At 42.1% G+C, this 10,000-nt stretch overlaps 1 protein-coding gene across 1 annotated transcript in view; it reads left to right on the top strand.

The window, feature by feature from the left end:
* stat5a (signal transducer and activator of transcription 5a) overlaps window positions 1-1,498 on the top strand; it is an 89,049-nt gene extending 87,551 nt beyond the window's left edge. Inside the window, exon 20 of the mRNA XM_080856679.1 lies at window positions 1-1,498. This exon is cut by the window's left edge and continues 1,126 nt beyond it. The gene's annotated coding sequence lies outside the window, so the exon portion shown is untranslated.
* The last annotated feature ends 8,502 nt before the right edge of the window (window positions 1,499-10,000 follow it).

The following is a 10,000-nucleotide window of genomic DNA, read 5'->3' as shown; positions in this document are numbered from 1 at the left end:
TTGATAGCAATGCAGTGTGCATCTGCAGCAGCTAAAAAAAAAAGATTAGTTGTAAACATCTCTGCACTATGCATCCATCCTAGCGGAACAGCTGCAACCCTGTGCTGAAGAGGCTCTGTGCTGAGGTAACTAGATAACATTAGAGCATGCTAGAATATTCTATGGGGTGACGGGGATTGAAGATAACGTTACAGCATGGTTGGGCAGTGATGGATCAGAATGAGATTGTGGACACGTGTGTAGCCTGCGCTGTGTAGACAACCACAGTGGACTCGAACTCGCAGCCTCGGGCATGGGTATGCTAGCAGTGAGGCTAAAACCCATGGATGCTAACATCTGTCGCTAGCACTTCTCTCAATGCACAACATCGTACCCGCTGGCTACCGTTCTATGTTAGCCTCTTTTATCCTTTCCTGTTGCTCTCCCTCACTTACCACCTTCTCTCTTTCTCTCTATCTCTCTCTATCTCCCTCTCTCTCTGAACTCTCATGTTCTCAGTGAATGCAAGATTGCCCTGCATCTACACACGCACACATACACACACCTTCACACACACACACACACACACACACACACACACACTCAGGAGGAAGTATCGGATGGATCTGTGAAAATAGTGAAAAAAGAATGAATTCTAAACATGCAAAGAAATGAATCTATCTTTGTACAGGTCAATGCTAACGTAATCTATTTTGTTTAACACTTTATTACACAAAGCTTGTAGTCGTGTCTTTTATCTCTGTCACCTGTGAACTGGCTTGCAAAGCCACCACTGTGTGTGTATGTGTCCTAGTACCCTTACAGGTTAAAACATGTAGGGCTGTACTGAAAAAGCCTGTGTCTGATCAAAGATAAACCTCACGTGAGCCTCTCTTGTTTGAAGATTGGAAACACCTTGCGAGTGAACGAGGTTGTGCTTCTGAACAAACGGTTCCCTGGTATTGATAGGGGGTATTTTTGTTGCACACAGGCGACATTAGCAAATGAACACCAAATGATTGCCCTTAAAGGTCAACTCCAGTGTGTGTGTGGCACAGCAGATTCTCATGACTAAGCTGATATGAAAATTTGACAACCGTCCCCTTATGTTCCTCCTCTCCTCAGTCTGTCTTTGTTATTTCAAGTTAGTGTTATACTCTGTATTTCATGAAGGTTTTATTTTGAAGAGACAAAAAAAAAATCCAAGAATGTCAAGTGATATTGAATTTGTATTGCTCTCCCTTTTCTCGTTTTTGTTTTTCTCTTGACTCTGACCTGTCCCGTTCAGCCTGTACCTTGTTTTCATGAAGCTGTAGGTGGACACCTGTGTGTATGTTTTGTCCTTGTGTGAATGTGTGTGTGTGTGTGTGTGTGTGTGTGTGAGAGAGAGAGAATGTGCGTGTGTGCGTTTGTGATTCCTGTTTCATGTTTGTCCTATTTTGTGGTTTTTGGTTTTAGTGCTTGGATATGTCCAAGGAAAAAAAACAGCAATTCAAGTAAAATAAAGTTTTCTAAATAATTTCAGTGACAGAACTCCTGCTTTTAAGGAAATGTGTTTAAATGTATGATCTTATGTCAGATCATCTCTTCCAGCATCAAAGATAGCAATTTAAACAATATTTTGTTAGTTTACTGTGCTGAATTGAACATGGTATATTTCTTAAAGTTGTACACACGTCATGAAAGTAGATCCAGAGACATATAAATAAGACAGCTGAGCACTGCCACAATCATGTGACCAAGTCCACTGAACTTGAAAGGCTTGTGATAACATACAGAATATATGCAGGGGTGGGGGGCACTGTAGCTCACACAGTAACCTCGACCACATTCGGGCTTGAAGCTCAAGGAGGTCACGGGTTCGCATCCGCCCCGATGCAATTTCTCCTCTCATTTCCTGACCAACTTTGCAGTAATCTATCCATTAAAGGCATAAAAGGCCAAAAAACAAATCTTAAAAAAATATATATATATATATCCAGGTGCTGTGGGCTGGGTTCTGTCCTCTCAATTTCATGCCATGGTTGGATGCCTACTAGAACATTCCAAATAGTCTGGGCCTCGTTTCCCGATAAGGACGTATCTTAACGGCCTACGTGGATTTTGGCGACATCGTAGACTCATCATAGCCGTAAGTGCGGCGTCGGGAAACCGCTCTGCAAGGATCCCTCTTACGACCGATTTCAAGTCCTTTTTAGCGTTCGGGAAACTAGGCCCTGATCCATTAGAAAGACAGAAGGATTACCTGCATAATAAACCCACTTATTTCTAGATTACCTTCTAGAGCAGGGGTCCCCAACCTTTTTTGCACCACGGACCGGTTTAATGTAGGGATTTTTTTTCACGGACCGGCTTCAAGGTGTCATTTTACACGTCATCCATTCATATTGATGTGAATCATGCAATTGCACTCGTGAAGCAACCGCGAATTTGATAGAATGAAGCCCGGTCTGCTCGTACACAAAAGCTAACATTAACGTTAGGTGGAGTTAATTTGCTGCCAACACCATTGTATTACAAACGTTAAGTGCATGAAAAATACAACTCACCAAAACTCTGAATCAGTTGCTTGGTCTCCATGTGCCGAAGCAGTTTTAAAGGCTTCATTGGTGCTAGCTTGTCGCCACATATTAAACAGAGCGGAATTGGTGCGTGAGAATCACCTGTTGCGATAAACCCGTATTTTAAGTATGACTCCTGGTATTGTCTGTTGGAAGAAGCTTTCTTTGTTTGAGGTCGTAGGCTCCTCTTCTGGCTCCTTAGTTGGCCTTTTCACCTTTGAAAGAAGCTCTCCAAAGATGTTTGTTTGTTTGTTTTTTTTTACTAATTTTCGCTAGTTTGTGGGCTTATGTGAGTGACGTATGACTTGAACGAGAAGCGTCTTGACGTGACAAAAGGCACAGGCGAATGTGACGTCCGGGAAAATCCGGTCGTTTTTCGAAACCCACTTATTGATAGATTACCTTCTAGAGCTATGTCTCTTTCACCACAGGCTGAGTAAACCCACTTATTGATAGATTACCTTCTAGAGCTATGTCTCTTTCACCACAGGCTGAGTAAACCCACTTATTGATAGATTACCTTCTAGAGCTATGATTGATGATTGATAGATTACCTTCTAGAGCTATGTCTCTTTCACCACAGACTGAGGCACTCAGTTCTATTAGTGAGGACTTACGATTTGTTGATGTTTTGGAGAACTCACACTGTTGATAAAGCGCCTACTCTCTTTTCTGCACCTCATGGTTCTCACAGTAGGATTGACTACTTTTCCTCGTCAGGTCTCGCGATGCACAGGGTTTGGTCTTGCTCTATTGGTCGTATTTTGATTTCTGATCATGCCAAGGTCATTTTGGACCTCTCCTTCAAGGCTGTTAATAAAACCAAAAAATATGTCCTCCATCAGAATGTTCTAGATAACGCAAAATGAATGGACGAGCCTGGCATGAAGACAGCTGATGTCCTTCTGTACACAGGGTTCCCACCCATTTCCATGCATTTTCAAGGACCTTTAAATACATATCTTCTGAACTTTCACAACCTACAAGTACTTTTTCCACAGGTTGGGCCTAATGATTGAATGAAAATTAAACAACACATGGGGCCTTGCTATCCCACATGGATGAGGCGTGAGTCAAGGTAAGCGCTGGCCACGTAACTAGTGTCAATCACTTCCTCAATGGCTGAATGCCTTCACACCTCTTCCACCACGCACTCTTCATTCTTTCACTCACCTGCTGCTGTTACCATGGTGACTAGTCTATTAGGTGTTAGTGGGTCATTGAACGTCCATGACAGGCAGCACTCTGTGTGAGAAAAGGATTGTTTCCTTTCGCCTCCATTCACAGTGTGCCCTATGCACTCCGTCAGAGGCTTCAGCTTTCTGACCTCCTGACTTATTCCTCTAACGCCATCTCATCCTTTCTTTAAACCTTATTCTCACGTCGTGTTGCCTAGCAACGGGGACGCTGGCTAATTAAATATTACTCCATCTAGCATGTTTTTTTTTTTTTTTTTACCATATTCACAATTGAATGTACATTTTTGTTCTATTTTGTATTTTTGAATGAAGTTAGATAAAAGCTGGCTAATCGCTGTACTTAGCCACTTAGCCACTCAGGACCTACCTTATACAGGTTTAGCTGGCATCAAGCTTCAACAGATGGTTTGGCTGAGAGATGGGAGTCCAGGTCACGCTCACCTTGGACAAGGGCAAGGCGCTTCAGGAAGGGATGGGAGTCCAGGTCACGCTCACCCTGGACAAGGGCATGGCGCTTCAGGAAGTGATGAACCTCCAACTAGCAGAGCAGGCGAGCTGGCCAGAGCAAGGGGCACTCCAGCAATACTTTGGCCAGAAGGTGCAGACAATGCCCCCCAACACGCTGGCCGGGGCGACCCCACCTTCGATGACAACCACACGCTGGCCGGGGCGACCCCACCTTCGATGGCAACCACACGCTTTCCGGGGCGACCCCACCTTCAATGGCAACCACACGCTTTCCGGGGCGACCCCACCTTCGATGGCAACCACACGCTTTCCGGGGCGACCCCACCTTCGATGGCAACCACACGCTTTTTGGGGCGACCCCATGACAACCACGCGCTGGCCGGGGCAACCCCACCTTCGATGGCAACCACACGCTTTTTGGGGCGACCCCATGACAACCACACGCTGGCCAGGGCGACCCACCTTCCATGACAACAATAGGGAACTTGTGCTTCAGGCTTTCAGGCTGTTGGAACACATCCGCCTCAATGAAAATGTGTCAATATAATGCGGTAAGGCTTTTGGCTTCCAGTTGCTTCCTGGTCTTACAGTTAAGGCCGAATTATAGTCAGTTTTAAGTACAACGCGTAAGCACGTAAGATACACAAGAGCCCCTTGCGCAGTTAGTTAGTGTCATTCCATGCAGAAAAGCCCCTCTTGCACTCTGCAGAGGTGTGATCAACAGTGTTGCTTGCCACTGGAAGTCTTTCTTGGCAAAGAGCCCCTTGATCGTTGGTGAATGTGGCGACTTACACGGGCACATGTTGCATTTCTGTCATTTCAAAGAGAGACTTTGTAGTTCACGTAACACCTCCTTCATAGTCGTGACATGAGTGAAGAATCCAGTGGATGTCAAATGCCAGTGTACTTGGCCTTCTCTTCTCCGCAACGTGAGCCAGCTTCATAATAATAATAATAATTCATTTATTCATTTATAATAATTAATTTTATTTGTTGAGCACTCTTCATTCAGGCAGAATCTCAGAGTGCTAAAAAGCAGCTGTCAGCAAAAGCACAGTTTAAGAAAATGATATGTTTTAAAAAGTAGGAAATGCGTTTCTGAATAAAAAGGTTTTTAGGCCAGTCTTAAAACAGTCCAGTGTCTGTGTTGCCCTTAAGTGGTCCGGGAGGCTGTTCCACAGTCGCGGGGCTGCAGCGGAGAAGGCCCGGTCGCCCATGGTGCGTAGCCTAGTGTTTGGGAGCCAGCTTCACTAGCTGATGTGTTGACACTGGGAAATCATTCAGCCCAGGCTTGACAGTGTTGAAACTGCTAGGTACCCATCTCATTGTAAGCACTTTTCCCATTTTCAGAATCTGCACGTTCAGTTTCTACAGCCGCTTCCCCTGACTCCTTACAGCAGGGGTGTCAAACTCAAATACACAGAGGGCCGAAAAAAACTAATTGGGTGTAAGTCGAGGGCCGGACAGTGGGGCAAGCGCTCCCTAAACACAGTGCATTGTGGGACTTGCAGTATTTGTGGTGCGTTCGACATACCAGCGGCCACAGCAGACAAGCTCTGATAGATAAAAAGATGGATACTCTACTAATCCTGAGGGAAAATTAGGGGAAAACCAAATGTATTTCACCGTTGCTCATTCAAATCAATGGAACTTTTTGCAACATTCTGAGGAGCTGGCGGGCCAGATTAAATGGCTTGTCGGGCCTGATCAGGCCCCCGGGCCTTGAGTTTGACACATGTGCCTTAGAGCATAGAGTTTAGAGGAAAAACTCTCTCTGTAAATGGTAACAGCCTGCCACCACCGCCAAGGAGTTATTCACCACTAATTCTAAACCATGTGTAAGACAATTAACTGCCAGAAGTTGAGGGAAATCCTGTTTCAGTGAAGCTATGAGTCCAGTCTGTCACGGGTATTACAACTGCCCCGTCTGTGGAGTGCCAATCAAAGAAACTCTTTGTCCATTCCCGTTGCCGCTCGTTGTTTTTTTTAATTTTTTTTTTATGATTTATCAGAATCTCTCATACACATATTTCAATTTTTCAGATTCTATGTATAGAAATAAAAGTAAAACAAACAAACACATATGCAAATAAAGAAACAAAAACAAAATCATTGTAACAAAACTATAAATAAAGCAGGGAGAAATAATTTTCCAAAGCTTCACTGAAACATGATTTCCCTCAACTTCTGGCAGTTAATTGTCTTACACATTGTTTAGAAATGCAAAGTTTGTAAAGAAATACAGTCAGGCCATTTATCTGTGACATAGTTGCACCACTTGCTGGTTGTTTTTCAGTCCACTACACAGCGACTTTGAATCCGTGCCCTGGTCCACATCAGCCATGTCAAAAAACACATCGTCCACAGTTCCACTCCATAACCAGTGACATCACACCTGACATATTTACTGACTTTAAAAGCAGACTTAAAAATTCATTTCTTCAAGATAGCTTATGGACTGACTGACTGACTTTTATTTTCTTTTTTTTTATTTATTTCTATGAGATGATTGTAAATCTAACAACCTGTTTGGGAAGTGACCTTGGGTGAAATGAAAGGCGCTTTAAATAAAATGTATTATAATTATTTTTTATTTTAACCATCAATTATGCTTTCGTCTACTGGTATGCTAATATGGGAAACAAGTGATTTGACATCAGGAAATAATTGTCCTTTTCATCTGCAATTTGCTCTACAATCTGGGAAACAGAAATGATCGGATCGGTAAGCTGGAACGACTGATACACCATTCATCTTATTTCTAGTTTGAGAAAGGATTCAATTTTGTAAGGCAAGGCGAGGGAAGTTTATTTATCTAGCACATTTCATACACAGTCAATTCAATGTGCTTTACATAAAGAAAAGCAGAAGGAAAATCCACATGAAACATAAAGACAAAGCGCTTTATTTGGGGCACATCTTTTGGCAATTTGTTCCAGTTGCATGCAGTAAAACAAAATGCTGCTTCTAGTTAACCTGAGTCCATTGATCTAAGAGCCCTACTCTGGGCTCTACTAGTTAACCTGAGTCCATGGATCTAAGAGCCCTACTCTGGGCTCTACTAGTTAACCTGAGTCCATTGATCTAAGAGCCCTACTCTGGGCTCTACTAGTTAACCTGAGTCCATTGATCTAAGAGCCCTACTCTGGGCTCTACTAGTTAACCTGAGTCCATGGATCTAAGAGCCCTACTCTGGGCTCTACTAGTTAACCTGAGTCCATTGATCTTAGAGCCCCTATTCGGTTTATATTTTTGAAACATACAAACAGTATTCAGTCTTCATTGGCCCAAATTCTTCAGTGATTTATAGACCAGCTGCAGCACTATCATGTGACTTATTAGAAGCCAATGTAAGACTGTAAGAACCGGAGTAATGTGCTCTGTTCTCTCGGTTCTGGATAACACACTTTTTGGTCAATTGTATTAAATTGTGTCATAGTCATCAAATTATTCCTAGGTACATCAAATTATTCTTAGGTGGGCATAGAGATGGCGTAGTTTCACTGTTTGCTTGTGTGATGTTGATGGCCCTTTTTACATTTTAGTTTTACTCACTAAAAAAGCAAGAAAATTCATTAGCTTTCTATGAAGAAAGGAGTTCTGGGCCTATTTGTTTTGGGAGGATTGTAAGCTTGTCAACCATGACGAAAATACTGCAGGTATTGTTGATATTCCTGTTAATAATCTTAGAAGAATGTAGCTGTATAGCCCTGCATAACTTACCAAAGGCTTTATTATTATAGAGGTTATAATGAATTTCATGTTTGTTTTTTCTCTATTTGCATTCAACTTTCCTACATTCTCTTTTCAGGGCTTTGCCGTCATGGTGTCTCTCCATGGGGCTTTCTGTTTGCACAAAGGTATGATTTTTTGAGCAACAGTATACTGTATATAGGCTGCCCTCAACCAACTAGCTGTCTCCTTGAGCATACTGGAGCTGAGTTCTACAAGTCCTTCCACATTGAAAATGATTGCTGTGACTGACCACAATAGGCTAGGTGCACGAAATACTCAGTGTGGGCTGTTTGTTTCCTGTTTAGCCAGGTGTGTTTGAACCTGCCACTATTCTGAATGTAATTAGTGTCTACACGTCCTTCTTTATCGTAACGCTGATTTACTAGGTGCAACACCTAACCAGGTCTGTGTAGACGCTAATTACATTCAGAATAGCGGCAGGTTCAAATACACCTGGCTAAACAGGAAACAAACAGCCCACACTGAGTATTTCGTGCACCTAGCCTATAGCCAACATCTTATGGCATTTACTAAGCATTCTTACTATCTTTCTATATACAAGTTCGAACTGAAACTTCCTCTTTCTCCAGCCCAGTCATGCTGTTGTTGCAATAGGTCTTCAGATGGTCTGAAGGAGGACTGATGTCAGAATAAAGCTGTTGCTTGGATACCAAACCTGTGGTTGCTTGGTTACGCTTCAACATTCACTGCAGGACCCTTAAGAGCTGTTGTATGGTGTTGAAAAGTAGACCTAATCGCTGATTTAAGGTGTAAAGTACTTATATATGTAGATCTTATAATTATAGTTATAGATTAGTGAGCCTAATGCAGTTTTAACAGTGGAGACTAATGCAATAACATTTTGTCTTTGCAGGAACATAGCCAAATCCTGAGCACATTTTAAATTGATACCTGGTGTCTGGCCAAGCTAACTTATAAGGTCCTAGCAAACCAAGGCAAATATATAAATGAACATCAACTTTAAATGAATCAGTGAAAGATGTAGTGAATCACATTAATTGAGATGACTTGCCCAGTCATATAGAAGCACATTAAACCCAGCTTCTTCTTCCTCTCTCTCTCTCTCTCTCTCTCTCTCTCTCTCTCTCTCTCTCTCTCTCTCTCTCTCTCTCTCTCTCTCTCTCTCTCTCTCTCTGTTGAATAAAGTTGGTTTTAAAAGCTTGCCTTACTTCAAACCATTTGCAGCCTAGTCTAGTCCAGATTACATTTCAAGGCATAGGAAACATGTATGTATGTCATGCATGTGTGAGGAGATAAAGAGAATTCCCCCACTACACTCTTCATAAGAGATGTAAGACGATAGAGACCTAGGGTGTGTCAACTTTGATGTGGGAACTGCTAGGAAACCTTAACCTAATGGACTTAATTCAATCTACAAATAACACTGATACTGAGGGAAACCACCATTTTTTTTAAACAGCTACAGACATCTGACCAATATCCCAGTACATCTCCACTTCTCTAAAGGAAGGCCGGCCAGGCATATTGAAAGGAATCTTTAATGCATTTCTCACTACCGAAACAATGTGTCAAGATGGTGACAATTCAAATAGATTAGAAAAAAGGAATTCTCAGTTAATGATAGTGATGTAATTCATTACATCTTTTTTGTTGTATCAGTTCACATACAGAGCTGACTTGTGACAGCAGCATTTGACAGTATTTAATCCTGATTATTCTTCATTATTTTCCTTCTGCTCTGAATAACCCCCATTCTGCATTTAATCCAATCTGGTCATTAAAACATTTTTACTTTTTAACCTTTAGAAATATAGAAAAAAAACATCTTGAACAATTTCTGGAAACAGTGGCAGAGAACAAGAACATAATCAAAAGGATTCAACAGTGTGAAGACAGCATCCCTTCAGAGTAAAGAAGAACATATTTCATATTACAACCACTAGGTGTCGCTGTTGTCCTAGTAATATTTGCTCAGATTCAAAGGGGAGGCTTCTATGATGTGAGTGACTTTTGCAGTCTACTGATGACATTTACTCTTATCCTTTCCTTGTGTACTTGTCTCCTTGACTGACAGCT

This window comes from Sprattus sprattus (genome assembly GCF_963457725.1).
Source record: "Sprattus sprattus genome assembly, chromosome: 18".
NCBI lineage: Eukaryota > Metazoa > Chordata > Actinopteri > Clupeiformes > Clupeidae > Sprattus > Sprattus sprattus.
The sequence above is the reverse complement of the archived record's forward strand: the minus strand, read 5'-3'. Positions and strand labels throughout refer to the sequence as shown.